General features: G+C 36.7%; 1 pseudogene; it reads right to left on the bottom strand.

Annotated features, from left to right (window-relative positions):
- Positions 1-508: 508 nt before the first annotated feature.
- LOC124968258 (ADP/ATP translocase 2-like) lies at positions 509-1,316 on the bottom strand (annotated as a pseudogene).
- Positions 1,317-2,246: the final 930 nt, after the last annotated feature.

The following is a 2,246-nucleotide window of genomic DNA, read 5'->3' as shown; positions in this document are numbered from 1 at the left end:
AATGGATGGAATTAGAGAATATCATGCTAAGCCAAATAAACTAAACCCAAGGAACCAAAGGTCAAATGCTTTCTCTGATATGTGGTTGCTAATTCACAATTGGGGGGCTAGGGAAGAATAGAGTTACTTTAGGTAGAGGGGAGTGAAGGGAGGGGAAGGAGTATGGGGTTAGGAATGATAGTAGAGTCAAACAGGCATTATTACCTCATGTACATGTATGACTGCATGACCGATGTGATCCTACAATAGGTATAATCAGAAAAATGAGAGATTACACTCTATTTATGTATGATCTATCAAAATGTATAAATGCATCCTACTGTCATCTACAACTAATTAGAACAAAGTTTAAAATGTCAAAAAAAAAAAGAAGAAGAAGAAAACTGGTCAGATGAATATTATTGCTTCCCATTTTCAATGAGTAAAGACTATTCAAGATATATAATACAACATGACCAATCACAGGGGGAATAAAACTAGGAAATAACTTTCATGTCTAGATTTTATTTTATAAGTGAAGCACAAAAGCACCACCTATGCCTCTGAGAACAGTGGATCATGCACCCTTAAAAAAAACATAACTTCCTTCATCCCAAGCAACCTTCCACCGGTAGTCAAGAGTGCTTATGTACATACATCAGTTCCTTGTGCCCCAACTGCACCATCATGGGGTAAATGGGAAGTCGGCTCGGCAATGGCAGTGATGGACTGCGTGATCATAAAGCTGATATAGATGTAAGTATTCTTGGGATCTGAAAGCATTCTTTTTGCAGCATCCTAGATACCACAGTAGGCAGTTCCATAGATGACGATATACTACACAGACACATTGAGGCCTTGGTAGAGGCCCTGAAGACCATCAAGTACGAAGATCTTAATCAGGCAATCACTGAGGCCTTTGAATGCCCTCTCACCTTCAGCTTTACCCACATTAGCTGGTAGACAGATACAGGTAAAATCAAGAAGGTACATAAAACGTAAGGATTAGATCTCTGTGGCACCACTTAATGTCAGATTCCCTGCAAAGTAGTGCCAACACGGGGTCCTCTTGTCCACACCACCAGTAAATATCTACCTATATTTATGTTTAAAAGGAAACCTGAGCACTGGGTAGGGATGTATCTGATGACATTATCTAGGTCACCACATCAGAAGGACAGGACTCCCTATATCTGGGAATGTGAACCATGTAGTCTATAATGCTCTTGCATTGCTTGTCTTTGGTGATTTGCTTGTTGGGATGCTATGCCTGAAAGCAGCAGCTTGGCCCACTCCATGGGTACTATCACAGTCTTGGAGATGAAACTTACAATCATGTAGCAAATGTTGAAAATAACGTCATATTGATTTTTAAAAAGAACATTCATATCACATTGTCAACTATCACAACAATAGTTTTAATTCTTCCAACACCTGTCTTCATGACCCTTCAGATTATCAGACCATTAGGTTACCTAACAACAAAAATCCTTTTGGGCCTTAAAAATAATAATATGAAATTTCGTATTACTTCAGAAAATTCCTTGACTTATGCTTGTTGAAAAGCAGAATCAACATGTTTCTTTCAGTTCCTCCCATTAAATATAACTAAAATCACTTCACATTTTATCTAAAACAAAAGGAAGAAGGTTCTGGAAGCTTGAGGTCTTAGAAATGCAGCAATGTTCAGAGCTCTATTGTCTTAGGTGGCACGAAAGATACTTTCCCAGTCTAATCCTCAGCTTTGTAATTACTGAGCTACTTTGCGCCTATGACTGGATTGGAGACTCAATGCTATGGTCTGAATGTTTGTGTTCCCTATATATTAATATATTAAGACTCTTAGGTATCTTCTAGAACTTGCTCTTTCCCTCAGAATCTTAAATTTCCCATTTCCCTGTACACTTCTACCTGGAAGAATTCTGCCATATTCTCATTTTTTTCTATTGGTTTCCTGATTTAACCACATATTTATACTTTTATTTCTCGGGTTTTTAGCTTTGGAAAATATCTATTAGCTTCTGTTTACCTTTCCTTCCATCTCTTCTCATATCTCAATATTTTCCTTATTGCTTTCCAATTACACAGTCAGGTTTTTCTAAAACTCTTGTCTTTACTCTGGCTAGCATTAGTTCTCCATGATCTTTTATGAATCAAATTTTTAAAACTCAAAGTAAACAGCATTTTAATATTATGCTCATACATAATTATAAACATAATAAATTATATTTATGCTCTATTATAATTAGTAGAACCGAGAACTATGT

Source organism: Sciurus carolinensis, chromosome 17 (genome assembly GCF_902686445.1).
Source record: "Sciurus carolinensis chromosome 17, mSciCar1.2, whole genome shotgun sequence".
NCBI classification, from domain to species: Eukaryota; Metazoa; Chordata; class Mammalia; order Rodentia; family Sciuridae; genus Sciurus; species Sciurus carolinensis.
Note: the sequence above shows the minus strand (reverse complement) of the source record. Positions and strands in the feature narration are given on the sequence as shown.